Source organism: Durio zibethinus, chromosome 13 (genome assembly GCF_047325235.1).
Source record: "Durio zibethinus cultivar Kanyao isolate XHJ-2024 chromosome 13, ASM4732523v1, whole genome shotgun sequence".
NCBI lineage: Eukaryota > Viridiplantae > Streptophyta > Magnoliopsida > Malvales > Malvaceae > Durio > Durio zibethinus.
The window spans coordinates 2990337-3011970 of record NC_143174.1 but is presented as its reverse complement, the minus strand read 5'-3'; the positions used below and the strand labels follow the sequence as shown (position 1 = coordinate 3011970).

Here is a 21634-nt window from a genome sequence, read left to right as displayed (position 1 = left end):
TTAGACTCAATTTAATAAAGACGTCAAATTTTAAAGGTGAAGAGATTATAATACTCTTAATTTTATATTGAAAAAATATATAGATATAGTATAATATATATATATATATCTAAATTCAAACTTATGATATTTTTTTATGAGATAAAACTGTAAAATCTTTAAATTAAAAAAAATTAATATCTCACAAATTAAATATAAATCTTTTCGCACGAAAGAAAGGGATCAAGAGAGCAGTTGAAGACTTCTTACTAATAAGTAATAAATTTTATGATCTACTTTGCCTTTGTCTTGTTCCCTTCCTACAAAGAAAGAGCATAAAAAGTGATGACCCTTAATAATGTAATATCAAATAAAGAAGATCCATGAAAAACATATTATAGTGATTAAATTCATCTCTGTTTTGCAAATAAAAAAAGTAAAAAAAATATATATAGTTAGCCTTTGCCAAAATGGAGTGAAATAACCATAGATAGCTCCAAAGTTCGAACTTGAAAAATCATGCTAAATATAATATTTTTTTCCTTTTTATCTGTGTCTTGATATATTCCTCCATGTTCAATATGATTTGCTGATTACAATCTTTCAATGCAACAACACAGTATTTCAATCTTTTTGAATTTCATCATTCAGAAAGAAAGATACCAATTACAGAGAACAAAATAATTTAAACTTTCATTTTAACGGCAGTTCAATCTCTTGAATTTCACCATTAAAAAAGGAATAAGATCCCAGCTACAGCCAACAGTAATTTAATTAGAATTTAGATACTCAATTCACCAGCAGTTCAATCTCTTTGAATTTCCCCATTCAGAATGAAAGATCTCAATTACAGCCAACAATAATTTAGATTCTCATTTTTTTTTTGTTAGATTGTCTGGCTGTGTAATAGATATAATACTAATTACTATAGCAAAGCCTGCTGTGCTAATCCCATTGTATTGAGCATTATAGGTTAGATTTTCTCAAGTTTTCCTCCTTTGAAACAAAGGATTGCTACAACAAATCAAACTTAAAAAAAAAAAAAAAAAAACTTTTTAGATTACGAAACCTAATTTTATGCCGGAATATTCAGGAGATTTGTTATGGTATATATATAAAGATTTAAACTCAAATTTATGAAATATCTTTTTATGAAATAAAATTGTAAAATCAAAATGATGCTCGTAAATTAAATATAAATCTTCACAATTGATATCAAAGTAATCGTCAATCAAAAATAAAATCTCAGCATAATTAATGTAATAATAAGTTGAAATGTTAAAACTGCGTACATATTTTTATCAACGTACTTTATATTGCCTAAAAATAGTGACTAGTTAATGAGATTTACGGAAAGAGATTAATTCAACACATACTTTCTAACCTCAATCTTTGAAAATTCGTCCTCCTTCCCTCCGCCATAAGTGCTTTACGAGCTGAAGCAAGTCCATTGGGAGCTAACAATGAATCAAAGGAAGAATAATCAATCCAGTCTTTAAGCAACTCCTCTTTATCCCATTTATCTGGTATCAGAACCCTACCTGCTATCTCTTCTCGGTGTCTTTTAAGCCTTTCACGTCCCGAATCCACTTGCAATGCTTCAACCTCATTTCCATCACTACCATGCCTTCTAAGAACCAAAACTGACCCTTGTAACGCAACATTATTGCAACTCTCTCCCGACTTGTTATAAGACTTGTCATGCAATAACATGACTTGATCATCTTTAGGACAAAACGTAGGAACCTGGCGGACGATGACAACGGGTTTCGATGGAATATTAGACATGTTGTTGCAGGTAGGTAATTCTTGTTGCACTGATAGTGATAATGCCACAACACAGTGTGCAAAAGGGTGAGAGTTTGATTGGGTTATATATACATATAGAGTACAGTACGAAGGTTGCTTGGTGTAAAAATGGGTGGGGGAGTTGACGTTACCTGGTGTTGGCTTCGTATGGTTTTCATTATACAATCGTTGCATCATAGCCAAAGGTCTTAGAATTGTGTGGCTTTGAGGAGTTTGAAAAGGAAAGATTTAGGTTTTTGGAAGAGGATGGTTGGCTTTTAAGAAGGATCGAAAATGGCGGCTTGGGGTTGGAATTGGGAGGCTCCAAAGGGGTTGGTGTATTTGATTTAGAATAAATCTCACGATCTTAATTAAATATAATATATAAAAATATATGAATAAAAGATATAAAAATAATATAATTTAAAATTTTAATAAAATAAAAAAATTTATTTTATACTTTCGTATCAATATGAATACGATACAAATATAATATTTTATATGATATAATGACACGAATTATTATATCTAATTTAGAGAAATTTCATGTAAAAAAGTGAGCACATAACAACATGTTTGATTTGTCTCGAGGGAAAGATACGGACATATTCAAAACTAATTTCACATAATTTTCATTTTGGATTGATGTGAGCTCTAAAACATAAGGTCGGCAACCCAATCCGTCCCCAACGGGTGTCGACCCTTCTCGATCTTATAGGGTTAGTTTTTTTTTTTTGAAATTCGGGTTTCGGATCGGGTTTGAGTTTTAAGCAAACTCGACTTGACCCGATATTATATAAAATTTTATTTTTAATTAATTATTTAATTTTTTATTTATATATATTTATATAATTATATTTTTAAATATTTATATTTAAAAAATAATATTTTATATTTAAAAAATAATATTTTATTAATTTCGGGTCAGATTGAGTAATGTTTATATACTATCGGATCGAGATCGAGTATGAAAAAAATAAAAAAAATTTTGAATCGAATTCGGGACGAACAAAACCCGCCCTGAATCCGATCTGATGCTAACTTTATTGAAACATGCCAAAATACTACCATGAACCTGCTCACTTCAGAATTTTTCTTTTTATATATTTGTTGGTAGATATTGCAAAATTTTAATTTTCTTTTTTACATAATTATTATATTAATAATAATACTAAAGATTAATGATGATGTAATTAATGTATATAATGATATTTATCTGTTTTAGTATTGAAATAATAAGATTAGTTTTAACAAATGAATGACAAAAAGCAGAACTGGGATTTAAGAAATTGGGAATTGGGGAAAAATATCTTTTTTGCTTCAAATATTAAGTATAGCATTTATCAAGAAAATAATATACCATCACTCTTTCTTGATTATTTTAGTCCTGTATATTTTTTTTAAATGGTAATTAACAAGGACAAATATGATAACGAATTTTGTCTCAATATATTATTCTTTTTTGTATTTTTCTGTCAAACAAGTCTATGCAATGCCCTGGATCTATTTTTTTAAATATTTACAAATTTAAAAAATAATAATAAAAAGAAAATAGCAACCCCTTGGTATTGTTGGTATTTTTAGAAAGAAAAATATGCTTATTTTTATTTAATTATTGATCTTATTTTGGAATTTGAAATAAAGTTTTTTTTTAACTTTTTTATATAATAAAATTAAAAATAATTAAAAATTTTTTTATAAAGAATTACCTAAAAGTAATAAAATAATAACATAATATTAAAAAAAATAAGATGGTAAATATGAAACCCTCAATGTACAGGCATAAATTAGAACTTTTATTTTTTCCTTTTTTAACTTAGGAATAATAACATAAGAAAAGCCATGACAATTAAAGATATAAATAATACATTAGTACTCATAAATTATTCAAATAATTCCTTGCTATTTGTATTTGGTTAATAAAAGAGTAAGGTTTATATAAGAGATATAATCACCTGGATTGAAGCGTTTCCTGAGCAGCACGGCAGAGTTGAAGTAGTCACGAGGGTCGTTAGGGTAATCAGAACACATTCCATGTGTTGTCCATTCATGGCCCCAAAATATGAAGTTTTGGTTCAAGTTATTAGGGTCCCTTAAGTTTGGCCATAGTGATTGTAAGTCGCTTAGAATTGGATTCAGCTCAGTCTTTTATACAAGAAAAGAAAAAAAGGACAGAAAAAATTCTTAGAAAACTGACAAATTAATATAATTTCTCATAAACGAAAGTGTAAATTATAAAATATTGATAAGATGATCATGCGCGTACTGGGAGATTACTGGCAGGAGTAGGTGTGACAGGGGTACAAGGATTTGTTGGACTGTATGGGGGCACCGGATAGTCATTGCCATCTTGTGGCCATATACCATGGATGGTGAAATGGCGAGGGGTAGGTGGTTTGCAAGACATGCCACCATTACAAGTAGCAGGCGGCCATTGCAGACTGAGTTTGTAGAAGCAGAACGGCGTTGGCACATTCGTCGGCGCTCTCAGAGCTGTTGAGGTAGCAAATTGACGCTGGAGTCTAAGGGTGTTCAAGGTAAATGGCTGTAGATTTAATCCAAACCAGGCTGAGACACAAGCCACCACAGCAGTCATAGCAGCCACCCATAAATATGACGGCATTGTTACAAGCAATTCCAATTTTGCATTCCACTAACACTCAACAACTCTATATGGTTGTCTATTGCATTGTTCAAGGGGGCGATTTTTATAACACTAATATCCGCGTACAATGGAACTCTACATGATAGTGAGATTTCATTTTAGTTAGACAATTAGTGGTAAACTGAATCACAATAGCCCAAGGCATCACCTATCAACCTCCGCACCAAACAAGTGCATTTTTTTTATCTACAAGATTGACAGACAAGTTCACTATTTCATAGAATGTATTAAGACAGACAAAGACATGAACATCTGACCTTAATATAAAGGCAAACATTGAAAATAACCAAAGCAAACAGGGTAAATGATTAACCGCATAAAATCAATAGAAATAAATGGTTTTTTCACAGTTCTAGACTCTTCTAGTGCACACATACAAAGGGTACCTTTCACTAACAAAAATTAATCTCTTTTTTATTGTCTAAGTTGAGTATGGCTGCCTAATTTGGTGTCTAACAATAAACAATCAACCCAAGAATAAAAGCTAATCCTTTTATTTTCTCTGGGTTTCACGTTCCAAACTTTTCCAAATGAAAAATTGAAAATCTCATTTTAGCATATGAAAGAAAATGTAATCTCATAACCTCTATCATATATTCATCCCAAAACAAAGATCTAAAAAAATGAAAAGAAAAACACAGAACTCAATCAAAAAACCCTAGTTTGGAAAAGGCCAAAGAAGCAAAAAAGACAAAAACCAATAACAGAAGAACCAAATAGAAACAAAGAATCAAAGCCAATAACAGATCATAAACAAAAAATCTTCAATGTAGACATAAAATGTACATGAGAGAGAGAGAGAGAGAGAGAGAGAGGACTTACTGAGAAAGTTTGGAAAACGGAGATAACGAGGGGAGCTAAGCTTTGTTAGAACCCTAATAATAATATTTTATTACTGATGATGACGAGCACATGGCAAGTACTTTAATTTTTATATACAACCCTAATAATAATATTTGACAGTGATGATGACCAGCACTTGGCAAGTGCATTATATATATAAATATGGAGAAAGTTGACTCTGGTCTGGATCTGGGGGTTTGGGGAATTGATGCTTTGAGCATTCATTGCCATTCAGTGTCAGGCAAAGGCTTTTTTAATCAGATACCACACCTACCTACAACACCAAACAAAACATACGCCCATGTCTTTTTCAACTTCAAATGCAATGATTTGAAATTTTACTACGCCAAAAGAAATTTTGAATTTTATTTCACTTTCTATAATCAAGTTGGTATTATGAAACTTGTGACCATAAATTCAATAGATGATAAAACTCAAAATTATGAAAAATTAAAAATTTCCTACCTGCCGGATTCGAACCAGCGACCTGAAGATTGCCTTGAGACATACCACTACAATCCTCCGCTCTACCGAGCTAAGGTTGGCTTGCTTAGGTTGTCTCATATTATAAAAACAAATTTCAATTCCTTGATCAATTCAACCCATCATAAGCATTAAACTATTTACCAAAAATGTCTTATATTTCAGAAACAAGATTCGTCCCTTTGAAGACCAAGCCACATGCCGATGTCAATTCCGTCGGGCAGACATACAGCCAGACGACCACCCTTTGCTTACGCCAAGGCTTTGTAGGCACAACTGCAGGCCAAAATTTGAACGCAAAATCATACTCCATTGAAAATATTGGCAAAAATAAACATTACTAAATAATGTGGGTCCCATGTGTGGGACCATATCTGATTCTTTGATGCGAAAAGTTCTCGTTGAAATGATCCACTGTTTCCCTTACATTATTGTCATCAATAATCACGTTATTAAAAAAATTTAATCATTATTATATATCATAAGTAATAATTAAATAATAAATATTTATTTTAAAAAATTAATTATTTATTTTATGATAAATAATTAGTTTTTTAATAATATAATTAACATAATTTAAATAAAATATATATTAATATGACATAATTATTTCATATAAATTTTTTTTTCACCCTAGATGACATTCTTAGCTTAAGCAAATTTCTTGATCATGCCACTTTTTGTGCATATAACAAATAACTTGCGATAAAATTTTTATAAAACTTACAAATGAATTTCGTTCTGTGTTATGTCTAATGGGGCAAAATACAATGGGGCAAACAGTTTCTGTCAAACTGGGATAAAGGGACCTTGTCATTGGACGTATTTATCAGGATCAACCCAGATAGATAAGTTCTCTTGATGTCCATTTAACTACAAAACCAAAGAGGAGTAATTCATTTTTTTTCCCTTTGGACCATGTTTTTCACATCGGTAGTAACATAAATAGAACAGTTCATACTGTGTAGGAAAAGTAATAACCCAAGGAAATACACCTGCTCAAGCTCTGCTTAAGCTAAATCATACAGACTCAGATAGGGAATCAAAAGACATAACCACCTGCTTGGACCAAATGAATCCAAATTAGCACACAGGAGCGTTCAAAACGGACTGATAGTTAGTCTGTGCCAGCTAATTGTCACAAGATATCTTTATGACTTGCCATTTCATGTCTAAAAATATTTGTCTCATGCTTAAATATTTTAGCTATATCCAGGTAAAGGTTACATAATTGACTGCCGTAGAATTTATGTCCATAGTCTTAAGTAATTCTCCACAATGCTCAAAGAACTTGAACCATGGCAAATAAGCTCTATCTACACCAACCGTTCTGAAACAAACAAATTAGATTTGATTGATACATGATATCGCAAAGCTCGACCTTACAGTCTCCTAACAAAAGTTATAAATGATACTCATTCTTACTTTTTGTAAGAAATGAAAATTACAATTCAAAACTTCAGTTCTAATGCTATTGCTAACTGTTCAAATAAGTCATCAACAAGATTTGATTCTCTTAAATGGTTAAATAAGCTGTTAAGAAAATTCATACCATGCTAACTTGTCAACTCCAAGCAGAACATGGCAGATGTCAAAAGTGCTATGTCAATATTTGAATATTGAAAGCAAGTGATTAAATGGTGCAATCACATACAGTAATGTCAACATGCTAAACTCAATCCAAAAACACACATTAAACAAAGGAGCTGATGCAGGGTATACAATTGCTTTATATGTACTTTTCTGCCAACCCCAATCTCAATATAAAGTTTTTAGAAAGTTGCATACAATGTTAAGATCAACTACGTGAAAATAAAATATCTTGTGCAGCTATCCTTAGGAATGCTTAGTACTGGATTGAGGTCGATCAGCATAAAACAGGAAAAGAAATCAAAGGATGAGGCTTAATTAGTATGTATAAAACATACCTGCCAATAAGCTTGCACAACCTATTTTTCTCTGAAACCTCTTGCTAAGATCTAGAAGGCTCTTTGATCTTTTTTCTTTTTCACGTAAGATTTCAAAAATCAATTCCATAGGTAGGCAACACTCTCTGCTTTTCCTACCTCTTCAAGATTGAGGTTGTCCATGCGAATCAAAAGTGGAAGGTTCACTCAGTATCAGTCAAATCCAAAAAATCGATCAACTAATCTATAGTTTGTACAACAAGATAAGAAAAAAAGGAAAACTTTAACACATAAGTAATCACAATTATGAGCTATTACTATTTACTGTTCAAGAAAACAGAAAGAGCAAATCTAAGAACTACTTTCATGTTTCACCTTCTCGACCCAATGTGAACAACATCAATCAAAACATGCACCAAACGAGAGAGAGAGAGAGAGAGAGAGAGAGAGAGAGGGAGATTAGCAATTGGACAACACTTGAGATATGTTAAAAGAGTCAAAGGTGCCAATTGTCAGCAAAATAGAAATGACAAAATCATGACTCTTTCTCTGCATTTTTCTGGCACCTTGAACAAGTTCCTACTTTCAATGGATATCCTTAAGGGAACAATTTTGCTTGCAAACCAGACTATGGAGGCTTTAAGGTGTTCTGTGGCAAAGTAAAGATATAAAGGGCTTTAACATGAATTCTTCGTTGCAGCCACATACTGATTCTGCTGCCACGCCAAAATGGCAGCAAATGCTTCACTCATCAATAGTATACTGTAGATAAAAGCATATCTCAATCAGACATCTAAATCTCTGTACATTGTTGACAAAGAAGTCATGTAACCAGATTTCATATCATATGGGTTCAAAAATCAAGATCATTAATCTGGAACGCTAATTAAAATTTTTGCTCTAGTTTTTTTTTACAATCCTATGCTGTAAGTGTAAGGGTTTATAAATTTGACAGGACAGAGCACGTTCAAAGGTGAAAACAGTTTATGGAAATAGTGGACTTTGCTCTTCCACATTAAGGAACAGGTTTACAATTTTCAAAGAAGATGAAAACCTACATGAAGAGACTTTTGAGACACAAGAATACAGTTTACCTTTGTGCACCAAATGTCTATAGTATTGGCTTCAAATCAAGCAAGGTTAAACTTTCTTGCATTACAATAACTCCATAGTCCAACATTTGATTCAACAATATAGTCTATTTAAAGCTGTTACAGGTTGCAAAAGCATGGCATATCAATTTTCCATTTTAAGTCACTAGTTTATATAAAAATTCAAAAAATGAAAACAAATAGACAGCCAAACCTGGCGAAGAAAGAATAACCTTGTCAAGACTCGCACCGCACAATGCATCATGGCAATGAGCCCTAGGAATAGGAACTCATGGCCCAAATAACACTTCTAATTGTCGATGAAAGTGTAATTAGTTAGAGTAATAACTTTATGGTGTGCAAACCGGTTAACCAAATCATTCCACCAATTAACTCAAGCTCATAAATCATTTTGGCATGTAAACTAAGCAAGTACATGTGGATAGAATAATTCATAGTGTCGGCGCGTTAGACCCAAAGATGCCAACTGTCTATAAGAGTTATGACCGGCTTTATAAGTAAGATTTTTGGTTGGTGTCTCCATCAAAAATATGTGGCCGCTTATCTACCGGAAACAATAGTAGAATGGTCCCAGTTCTCACTTCTCAACAAAAAGCCTCTACTTCTCGTTATGATCTTCGATAACTCTTCTAGCTTTCAGGAAATTCTGTGCCAGTGCACCTAAGACATCAATCAAATAAGGGATTACCACAGGCAAATGGGAAAATAGTACTGTGATCCCAAATTTAAGCAGAACAACTCAGGTTGTAATGTCTTATACAGGATCCACAAGGTCAGTCAAGCTAACTTATATTTCTATGAAACTCCACCTAGTTCACTAAAGTATATCAACAATATACTAGAGTAACTTGATTGAATCTTTCTTTCACTAAAATGGTGCTTCAAGATAGGTAAAATCACTCTCTTTCACTGATCCAAACTTTGCTCTTCTTTTTTTTTTTTTTCCGTTCTTCTTAAAGAAGAAAAGAAAGAAACAAAGAAAGTAAGAGAACAGAAAAGAAAATGTAATCATGCCAATGCCTACTTGATTGTTAGTAAGTGGTAACAGCATAGAAGGATCTAAACAAAATGTTAGCAGAGAATTAGGATACATATTCTTTGTGTTTATTCAATCTCTATAAATAAATTACAGTCAAATCTCTGCCTCAAACTTTCAAGTCTCTACCAGTTCCTAACATTGGTTGTCTTTCCACTATCTGCTTGAGTTGATTAATAGAATTCCCTAGAAAAAATTCACCATCAACTAGATTTTCAGATGATGATGGTGTTATTATTATGATTATGTATTTAATTGATTCTTTGATAGTACAAAACAATGGAAACTGAACATGTCTTAGAAACATCAAGACTGTTAAAAGGAAAGACAACTTCTGCCATTTCCAATTAATTTCTTGAAAGAAATTCACTATTATTTTCATTTGCTTGCTTCAATTGCTGCAAAATACAAATGGGAAAATTCTTGTCAAATTGGGATAAAGCATCCTTGTCCTTGAATGTTATTATCAGGATTTCAAGCCTTATGAATAAGCTTTCTTGATGTCCATTTAACTACAAAACCAAAGAGAAGTAATTTGTTTTTCCTTCCCTTTGGATCCTGTTTTCCAGACTGGTAGTAACACATAGAAATAAAGTTCATATTATGTAGGAAAAGTAATTATGTAAGGCTATACACATGCTCAAGTACTGCATAAATTAAGTTTTAGAGACTCAGACAGAGAACCATATAATGCCCCCCACCTGCTTGGACTAAATAAATTGAAATTAGCACACAGGATTGTTAAAAGCAAACTAGAGTTGGTCTATGCCAGCTAATACTCAAAGGATACCTTTATGACTTGTCATTTTATGTCCAAAATGGCTTCAGTGTCATGCTTAAATTTTTAGCTATATCCAATTGAATACTATTTAATTGAATTTGGTAGACTTTGCCTATATTCTAAGAATGGCATGTATCTATGCTTTTGGTGATATATGATATGTCTATATGAATCATCATAGACATACCATATTTGGCATAAAAGACATATAGACATACAGCAAAAGTTGCCTTATAGGCATACCATACATACTATTCATGTCTGACTCTATCTTTTGGGTCAAAAATGCAGTTTTTTTTTTTTTTTTTGCATTAATGTATTTTCTATATATGGAATCTTTGCTTCTAAGGATGTAGATAGTATCCTTGAGAGAATTTAAATATTAGGATGCAAATAGAAATACCTTCCCATTTATGGGTACTCATTTTCTTTACAGTGCAACATAAACAGGCCTTTTTTGTATGTGGCAACTTTGTACTGAGATTTTTCTTTTTGGCCATAAACTTTGTACTGAGATTGACACAGTATTTATATAAAAATCCATACATACGTATACAATGCATCCATCTATTCATTTGTGCATATAAATGAGCATGAAAGAGTGAACTAACAAGTGGATGAATCATTTGCTGTATGTCTAGATGTCTTTTGTGCCAAGTATGGTATGTCTATATGTCAATCACAATAGAAAGTTGCCGCATCCACATAAGACCTTTGTTTGTTGTGCTGTAAAGAAAAAGATAACACGTATACAGAAGGTATATTCATGTATATCCTGAAATTTGAATTCTTAATATCTGCATCTTTACAAGGAAAGTATCCATATATGGAATGATATCCTGATATTTGAAATTTTAGTATCTGCATCTTTACAAGGAAACAATCCATTATTGCAAGTCTCTCCCAACTTGTTATAAGACTTGTCATGCAATAACATGACTTGATCATCTTTAGGGCAAAAGGTAGGAACCTGGCGGACGATGACAACGGGTTTCTAAGGAATCTTAGACATGTTGTTGCGGGTAGGTAATTCTTGTTGCACTGATGGTGATAATGCCACAACACAGTGTGCAAAAGGGTGAGAGTTTGATAGGGTTATATATACGTATAGAGTATGGTATTAAGGTTGCTTGGTGTAAAAATGGGTGAGGGAGTTGATGTGCAAGTCAACTAGTGTTGGCTTTGTATGGTTTTCAATATACAAACGTTTCATCATAGCTAAAGGTCTTAGAATTGTGCGGCTTTGAGGAGTTTGAATGGAAAGATTTTGGTTTTTGGAAGAGGGTAGTGGGCTTTTAAGAAGCTTGGGATTGGGGGGACTTCAATGGGGTTGGTGTATTTGATCTAGAATAAATATAATAATTTTAAATACTATGATAGGATATAAAAATAATACGAATAAAAGATATAAAGATAATATAATTTAAAATTTTATTAAAATTTATAAATAAATTTGATAAAATTAAAAAATTATATTTTATATCTTCGTATAAATATAAATACAATAAAAATATAATATTTTATTTTATACAATGACACAGATTATTATATTTAATTTAAAGATACTTTTGAGGTGAAAAAGTAAGCACATAACAACATGTTTGATTTCTCTTGAGGGAAAGATATGTACATACTCAAAACTAATTTCAGATCATTTTCATTTTGGATTGATGTGAGCTCTAAAACATGCCAAAGTGCTACCATTAACCTGCCCACTTCAGAATTTTTCTTTTTATATATTTGTTGGTATCTGATATTGCAAAATTTTAATTTTCTTTTTTTAATACTTATTAGATTAATAATAATACTAAAGATTAATGATGATGTAATTAATGTATATAATGATATTTATGTGTTTTAGTATTGAAATAATAAGATTAGTTTTAACAAATGAATGACAAAAACCAAAACTGGATTTAAGAAATTGGGAATTGGGGAAAAATATATCTTTCTTGCTTCAAATATTAAGCATAGTATTTATCAAGAAAATAAGATACCGTCACTCTTTCTTGATTATTTTAGTCCCGTTTTTTTTTTAAATGGTAATTAACAAGGACAAATATGATAACGAATTTTGTCTCAATATATTATTCTTTTTTGTATTTTTCTTTCAAATAAGTCTATGCAATGCTCCGGATCTATTTTTTAAATATTTACAAATTTAAAAAATAATAATAAAAAGAAAAAAGTAACCCCTTTGTATTGTTGGTATTTTTAGAAAAAAATCTATTTATTTTTATTTAATTGTTGGTCTTATTTTGGAATTTGAAATAGAGTTTTTTTTTTTTTTTACTTTTTTACATAATAAAATTAAAAAATAACTGAAATTCCTTATACAAAATTACATAAAAAATTAATAAAATAATAACAAAATATAAAAAAATAAGACGATAAATATGAAACCCTCAATGTACAAGCATAAATTAAAACTTTTATTTTTTTCTTTTCTAACTTCGTAAAAATAACATGAAAAAAGCCGGTGACAATTAAGAATTTAAATAATATATTAGTACTAATAAATTATTTGAATTTAACTCAGTTATTATCACTTGAATTTGAGTAACTTGATTTATTAATTGAGTCGAATTCAAAAGTTCTTATACCCAATTTAAATAACTCACAGTCTGATTGAATTTGTATTTTTAATATATTTTTATTATTTTAATTAATAAAATATATCAAACTCGAACTTGAGATCAATTTGATCACAAATAATCGAGTTTTTGTCGAATAAAAAATCAAACTTATTTTTACATATTAATCGAATCTAATCAAACAAATTTAAATAGCTCGATTTTTATCTCAAATTAAAAAAATAAAACTTAATTGAATTCGAGTCAAATTTTGAATTTTAAATCAAATTCAAGCTAAAATTTAATATTATATCAACTCAAATCCGATCGATCATACTACTAATAGAAGGCCAAAATGCATTGTTCTTGTGAATACCCTTTGGATCTAAAGCCTCAAAAATGTTTGTTTTACCCTGTGGACAAAGTGCATGTAAATATTTTTCTAACAACTGAAGAACTACAAACTAATCTTTGCCCGAAAAGGTAATTGCATCAAAAGACAGACATGATTTTCTGTCATGCTTACATGAAATTTTTGCAGATTTCACATTCTTCACAATCTTTCCATCTCTCCTTGAGTCTGTTTCAATTCCATAACCAGCACCCTCTTCTCAATTGTCATAACATGGTTAGGGCGATAAGGCGGTTGCATGATGGCGGCAAGAGAAGAAGGAAAAACCATTATCATCAATGGCAGAGGGAGAGTCATTCACTCTTAACAGTGCAGTTAATGTAGCGAACGAACATCAGGGGAGAATGGAAGCCTATGATGCCAAGCATTAATAAGAATGCATAACACATGCAAGCATTGTAGCCAATAAGGAACGAAAGCTGCAGTAAGCCACTCATCCTTGACCTTGCGTAGAGGTAGATAGAATAAGCAAACATAAAAACAGCGGTCGAGCCCCCACGCAACACAGATCTGGATCAAGCAAAGTGAAAGGAGGAAAGCAAAAGGAAAAAAATTCAAACAGGCAACAAGCATTATATGTTGTTCACAAAACCTTTACCTTTTTCTTACTAGAATCTAAACAGATACAATAAAACCAAAAAAAATTGTGAAATTTTTGTACAAGGTGGGTGATCTTGAAGAAAAAGGATATGAAAGAGAACACCCCAAAGTTTAGGAAAAAGAAGTGTAAAAAAGAAAATAAATGAACTAATATAGACACATGGTTCTATATTTGGGATAAAGCAAAAGCCACTGACTTGATAGTGTAAATAATTCAAAACCAAAGTAAATACTTAACCAGGTCAGGAACCAAACAAGACTTAAGTGCTTAAGTGCTTAAGTCAACTCTTCCAGACACCAAGTTAGAGGAAAGCCTTTTCTTTTTTTCAATCAATACACTATTCATGTGCCAGTCATTTACATCAGTCATTCACAACATAAAACGCAAAATGCATTTGTTTCAATATATGATTTTCTATTAACTACAAAAAGAGCCAGCAGATTGAGATTTTGACCCCAGTTTTAAACATTGACCAGCTCTAAATGCATATAAAATCCTGTCAGTGTATAAGAGATGCAAACTTTCCTGACAGCTCTGTAAGATTTGATATCATCATGAAGTTCCTAAAATAATATGAAGTAAAGAAGCCTAGATACCAACCTTCATTAACATGTCCCTGTCCGTATCCAGTGTGCAGATTCATGTGTGTGAATGTCCATGCATATAAAATTGCAAGGGCACATGCCTCCACAACCATTGATGATCTTCCATAGATAGCTGAACGTATGTCAAACCAATACTTAATGTTGCGGTGAGCGGGATGAGGATGATGAACATGACAAACAAAATGCTGAGAAGAGTGAACACCTTTTATCCCCACAAGCTCACATATAAGTGTTGTAACTCAAGGACAATAGCACTAAATGATATGAAACCCCCAAGAAACATTTGACAAGGAGTTTTTCGGTACCGAGCCACTGGAGGAATCTCTCTTGGGCTTCTTTTTGTAGCGCATGGTGCCTGAAATTCAGACCTAAAGAGGTAACCAATCACATTTTGTACTACAGGATCCGCAAGCCACAAAGTGCCAACTTACTATACAACTCCAAACTCCACATGCTTAAAAACCGGAAGAGATGAAACCTCAATACTACCATTTAACTTTTGGCAAAAAAAGGGAGCTAGAAAAAGAAAAACATTTAAGCATCAATATTGTGAGTTTTTCATTGTAAATAAAAAAAATCGGGCCCACAACTTAAAAAGATTATTTGTTGAACTATATATATATATATATATGTATATATATATATGTATATATATATATATATGTAAATATATATATGTATCATTATACTTAAATTACTTAGTTAATGATCAATTTGATCAAAGCCGAGATAACACAATTATATATTTGCATCGTTCAAATAAGATATGTTTCTAAGGAAATAGTCTGTCTTTCGTTAGAAGAAAAACTTGTTCAATATTTCACTAACATTTTGTTCGGATAATCACTTTAAAATTAATCATTTGTATCTAATTTATTTTAAACTATTAAATACAATTCATATTTAGTTAATATTATTAAATACGATTTATATCAACTCACATGACCCTTTTTAAATTTTACGTTTATTTCATATTAACTGTTAATTATCAACTTTCTTAATTTTAACATTGATCATCATCATCTTATACATAAAATGGTAAAGAAACCTAAGTACATAAGACATTCTCATTTTTCACACCTAAACTTACCTTCTTAGAAGCTTCACACATACGTCTCATCATCCCCTTTCTTCTTTCCAACCCTCCTTACCTTACGTGGGATATGTCACTATTTTGAGCATCAAAGCGTACCCAAAAACAATAACTCCAGATTCGAACTATCTTTCTTTCAATTTCACCTAATTTCCTTTTTGGTTAAAACATCCAAAAACACCATCATCATATATCATAAAATCCAAACTTGTGTAGGACAAAACTTCTTTGTTATGGTTTAAAAACTCTATGTACAATAAATGTAGGATAATTTGGTTTTAACCGATTTTTAATATTACAGCTTTAAAATTTAATTGAATGTTAAATACTTTTTCTTTTGAAAAACTTAATCTTTGATTTCTGCTAATATCAAACAGTTAACACAGAACCATAATCATTCATCTATTTTCTAAGACAGCGTGTTCTAAAGAGTCATTCTAGTATAATTTCTAGCTATACCGTAATTTAATATTATGAATTAAATAACATCAATTTAATTAAAATTTTAAAAAATCAAATAAAAGTATTCTGCCAATATAAAGTTAAAATTGTTTATGTTCTTTTTATTTTAAAAAATTCCTCTTTTTTTCACTTATTATTTCTTTTAAAATATAATTTTTATTTTTGAAAATATAATTTTTTTTCACCCACACAATGGGCCTATCGATTTGGTTAAACAATTACTAATTTCTATAAAAAATTACTAATCAAATACAAAATAATTACCAATAAATTGCCATAGAATATATATAAAAAAAAATTCATTAAAAGATAGAGACAGAGAGAAAGGACCCACATTGGCGTGAAACAGAACAGCCTTGGCCGCCGTTGTTGCATAAACAGAGGAGAAAGAAAGGAGCCTTGTCTGCCCACGTTATGGTCTGATTTGATTCTTCAAATAAATTTTAAAAATTAAAAAAAAAAAAAAAAACCTGCGAGAAAAAAAGAGAGAAACTTTAAATCCAACTCTTCAACAAAGATTATTTATTCTTTTTCACTCACTTAAAATCATTAGTCACTGCCATTTGGAAAATCCCATTCTTTTTTTTTCTTTGATTTATGGTAAGCTCTTTTCTTTTTTTTTTATTGGTTGATTTATTTTGCATTTGATTTATTTGTTTATGTAATATTTTATCATTTCTTTTGTAAAATTTTACATATTCATTAAATGCTCAGATGCTAAAATTCAATTTCGATTTTTTTGGATTAACTTTTTATTTAGATTTACTGGTATTTTGAATTCTGGGATTATTTTGTGTTAAACCACACTGAATTGATTTTAGCCTGTAAAAAAACACATATTTTGAGTGCCCAGATACTTGATTTTGTCTTTGATCATTCATTTTAAGGTTAATTTTGGATCTTTATTTTAGTTGGAGTCTTGCTGAAATTATGTACTTAAATTTCCCTTTGAAACCCAACAATTTCTTTTTTCTGTATTATGCTTTAGATTGCTTTATTTGGATATGCAATCTGTTTGAAGATCTAGCTTAAAAATTATGTTTTGAGTAGCTCTTGTGTTTGTTTTGTTGTACAGACCTTTTTTCAGTGCTGGGAAAGAAAATTTGGGCAATTATTTGGACCCATTTCAACTTTATTTGTTGAGTTGTGAAGAATTTGTGTTGTTTGCTTATATCTACTTGAGTATCTTTGGCAAACTCAATTTGTGAATTTGAGGCTTTTGCTCTTTATATTGGCAATGGAGCAACTACCTGTCAAAGTCATTGGGAACATTTTATCTTGGCTTGGAGGTGCCCGAGATGTGGTGATAGCCTCTGCAACATGTCAAAAGTTGCGAGAAGCTTGTCGGAAACACCTTCACACCCTAGCATTTAAGTCTAATGATTGGCCTGCTTCTCGTGATATTACACCTAGACAACTAGAAATCCTGATTGTTCAAACAATATTCCAAACTATAGGATTGCAAGGCCTATCAATTTTGATGGATGATGTTGATGAGATCTCAGCTTCAAATGTTATCGCTTAGCTCATGTATACTAGGGAAACCTTATGCCGGTTGTTTTATAATGTTCGGACTGGCCCTAATTTTAATATTCTTGAAATATGTGGTAGGCATAGACTGGAAATGTTGGCTTTAGCCCACAATTCAATATCAGAAGTTGAGCCTAACTTTCAGATATTCCCTTGTTTGAAGTCGCTCTCTTTTAGTCATGTTAGTATTTCAGCTTTGGATTTGAGCCTTTTGCTTACTGCATGTCCAAAGCTTGGGAGCTTGGAACTTGTGATAGCAATGTCCAATGCGCAAGTGACAGTGGAACTGAGCAGACCAACATTAAAGAGTATTTATGTTGAAGCTATTAGTTTGGATAAATTTATGCTGGAGGCTGATAGTATTGAGAGTTTGCACTCGAGGGATTGTGCCCTTGAACTTTTTGAACTGATTGGGAAAGGTACGTTGAAATATTTCAAGATTGATGATGTTAGCGTGATACATCTTGACATTGGTGAGACTGTTGATAAGCTTGAGGTTGTTGATGTCAGTAACTTTACAATCATCTGGCCAAAATTCTACCAGATGATTTCTAGAGGTTCAAAATTGAGGAAGCTTTGGCTTTGGGATGTGGCCTTTGATGATGAAGACGAGGTTGTGGATTTGGAAACAATTGCTGTTTGTTTTCCACAGTTGAACCATCTTTCATTAAGTTACAATTGAGAGATGGTGTCATGCATTATGGTCTTCAAGGATCTTCTAATTTGAAGAATGTGATGGTTCTGGAGTTTGGATGGACTGTAATTAATGATCTTTTCTCACATTGGGTTGAGGAGCTGCTAAAATGATGCCTAAATCTTAAAAATCTGATTTATCTTTGGGGTTGTTTCAGAAGCCAAGTCACATGAAGAATGCCAGATTTTGGCCAATTTCACCTCATCCATTGTTCAGCTCATTAGGAAATATATGCATATAGAGGTGCGGTTTGAGTATGAATAAAATTCTCTCAATTGCATTGTTTAAATTGAAGTTTTGGTTGAGTTATGAATTATATGAGCAGATATGCAGGTAAGGTTTACCGAATGTAAATCCTGAACATTTTTTTTTTTATTTTTTGCGTCTTATGAATGATTGCTGGTATATCTTCAGTTTGATTGGAAAAACATATGCAATCAAAAGAATACTGTTGTCTTTTCACTCTATTATCAGTTTGCTCCTTTTCCTATTATTCCAAAAGAATACTTTGTTTTATTCCAAAATTGAAGATTCTTTCTCTGTGATTTACACCTGCTGTCACATGGACAGCTTTTCTTGTTTTATATTGCCTTATATTAACAGTGTTGAAGAAGCTAAAGTTTCAAAGAGCGTTATCCAAAAGTAATATACTGATTGGGTATACACAAGCCCAGCCTATGAGAATAACTTCATTTTGGAGTCCATGGCTTTTAGTAGTTGGGGCCTTGAGGAGGGGGGGGGGGGGGGGGGAGAGAGAGAGAGAGAGAGAGAGAGAGATTAATAAATGTGATGAATTGATTTTCCATGTCACTCATGGTTAACAGATTTTGAAAATGTTCTACTTCGAAGTTGCAGTGGTCTCTACCTTTTATACTTAAAAAATGAAGGGTAAATAATTTCTTAGTGGCTTCCTTTTTCCAAAACTATTTTAGGCTGCAGATGATGTATGAGAATACTGAAACAAATGTTCATTTTGTGACTTAGCATCTTGGTAAACCAAATACCAGCAGTGTTTGTGTCCTTTGCTCCATACCTGTGACTCTTAACAAAAAAACATGGTGGATTTTCCTTTTGATATTCTGATTGGTCACTTATATGCTATTGACTAGAAAGTATACTGCAGGGTACAGGCAACTAATAGAGATCTCAAAGCACTAAGACATTTGATATTTGTATTTCCTCTGTTCATCTCCTTTTGCACTGTAATTTCAATTACCTTTTGAGCATCATGAACTAAAAAACTAAAATAGCCTATGTTGAGTGCTTACATTCTAGCCTCCAAATTTATTTATTTTTTAGTTTCTGTCATTCTGTGCGCTCCGTAGGCTATTTAATTCTGTAAATAAAGCTTTCCTCTCGCTTCCTTGTATTACTTTGGCACCTTTTTTCTTTGTTTGATTTTTTGCCATTGGTTTTGAGTTACTTGAGGGTTATTTTTGTGTATTTGACATTTACATTGGAAAGAGTTGCAATAGAGAGAACAAATAGAGTGCATGCATTTTTGCATTAGTATTGATGATAATGAATATGTCATTGAATGACGATTTGTTTTTTGCTGTGTCACTTTTTGACGAGTAAAGAAAATTAACACTAGTTGGGAAATGGGTTGCAGAGATAGGACTTATAGAATTACATATTTGGGCTATTCCTGTCCAAACTTGTCAAAAGGAGTAATGGAAAAGTCCCTTCTTGGTCTACGTGGAATTTATCCCACCTTAGCCAAGTTCTAGGAGGAAGTTTAGTCCCTATGTTTTTTGGCATAAATAATGTAAGAATGAAGGAGTATTTATGGAATATGGATACTGTGCTGTACTATTAGATTTTTTTACTTTTTTTTTTTTTTGTTTTGAGGGGTGGAGTGGCTGAGTGCATTCAAGAAAAATGACTAGATGCTTACTCCCCTCACAATCTAGCTGCACATATTGATCTGTACACCTTAATAATGGAGTTCTTCTACGTCAAGTTTTGATTGTAATCACAACAGTTTCAGAGCCTGCTACATATTTTGATTTTCAGGCAATCCCATTACTAGTGTAGTGTAATTAAGGAGCTAATTGCATTAGGCAAGTGGTGGTTCCAGCAATAATTATTACCTATCATGGAAATGTTTGCATGGTACATTTATTTCAGCTGAGGAAATGAATTCATGTTGTAAATCTACATGACTTTTCTGTTTCCTTTGTTGATGGGCTGAGATGTGCTCTAACTTGTGTTCTTTGTCTATTTACTGTTCGTATTTTATTGAGGCTAGGATGCTCCATGGACGCTGCTGAGTTTGACAACAACTCTGTGTAAGTGCCAATGCGTGTGCATGCTTGAATGTGTGTTAGAGAGAGGAAAGTGATGGGGACGGCATTGATGGTAAATCTTACCTTGTCTGCAGGTTTCGGTTGCATCTGGAATACTGCCTGCACTGGAACGGAATGAAGCTTCCAATGGTTCCTCGATGATCTATGTCTTTTCTTTGTGACCAACTTTATTTTATGTACATAGTAACTGACTACTGAGTAGACTATGACTTTCAGTTCTCATTTGTAACTTTAAACACTTTCCAACATTAAGTTGAAATACAGTTCAGCTTTTGTACAGAGGCCCCTTCTGTTGGGTTATTAATTCTTAATTTAAACAGATTTGGTGAGATCTTTGCAGGGAAGTGATTAATTTGTTCTTAAATGTCTGCCTTGCCTTGTTAAGATTATGAACATTTCTTCTTCTTTTTCTTTTTCAATTTGATGAAAGACTTTCCTTCTTCACATGGAGTTAACTGTACTGCAATTTCATTTTCTGTTTCAATATTGGCTTACTATTACATTCCATGTGTACTTTCTACACCATGTGAGAATTGTAGTTAGAAAGAACATTGATGAAAATTTTTTCTTCAAATTCTTAAACAGAAATATGTGCAACACCTACAAAATTATAAAGCAACCTGCTCTTCCTTGCATAGCTGGCTAGAGAAAATTATTCAACCAATTCTTAACAACCAATTTTGGGGTAGGATAACCAAAGCTACATTTCATCATCTAATAAATTTTTTTTTTGGCCATTAAATGGAGTTATGAATAGGGAA

The 21634-nt window shown here is 31.9% G+C and overlaps 1 pseudogene across 1 annotated transcript; it reads left to right on the top strand.

Annotated features, from left to right (window-relative positions):
- Window positions 1-16666: 16666 nt before the first annotated feature.
- LOC111303800 (F-box/LRR-repeat protein At1g67190 pseudogene) lies at window positions 16667-21204 on the top strand (annotated as a pseudogene). The gene is made up of 3 exons (XR_016327024.1): window positions 16667-16940; window positions 17416-18897; window positions 20816-21204. The product of XR_016327024.1 is annotated as an F-box/LRR-repeat protein At1g67190 pseudogene (transcript).
- The last annotated feature ends 430 nt before the right edge of the window (window positions 21205-21634 follow it).